Source organism: Populus euphratica, unplaced genomic scaffold (assembly GCF_000495115.2).
Source record: "Populus euphratica unplaced genomic scaffold, PopEup_1.0 scaffold286.1, whole genome shotgun sequence".
Classification (NCBI taxonomy): domain Eukaryota; kingdom Viridiplantae; phylum Streptophyta; class Magnoliopsida; order Malpighiales; family Salicaceae; genus Populus; species Populus euphratica.
Window position 1 is genome coordinate 246,033 of NW_011500165.1, and position 521 is coordinate 246,553.

The following is a 521-nucleotide window of genomic DNA, read 5'->3' on the forward strand; positions in this document are numbered from 1 at the left end:
TTCAGTAAGAATACCATTAAGAAAGGCATTATGAATATCAAGCTGGTGAATCTTCCAATTACTAGAAACCACAATGGAAAAGACTAATTTGACGGTGGCCTACTTAATAACTAGGCTGAAAGTTTAAAATAATTAATTCCTTCCTATTGAGTAAAGCCTCTAGCAACTAAATAAGCTTTATAATGTTCAATGTTGCCATCAACATGATGTTTGATCCGATATACCCATGGGCTACCCACAACATTCAACGAAGGATGAAAGGGCACTAGGGACCAAATGTGCTTGAAACGCAAAGACTTGATCTCATCACACATAGCATCATACCAAACAACATATTTATCTACATCAGAGAAGGCAATAGGTTCAAAGGAAGGAGAGAATAATACCTGGATGGCAACATATCAGTTGCAACAAAGGCCACCATTTTGGGTTACCGTGGTCTTAGGACCTGACACGACTAAAAGATTAATGTCTTCTCCCAAGTGCAGGAGTGTCGAAGTAATAAATAACCCGGCAAGACC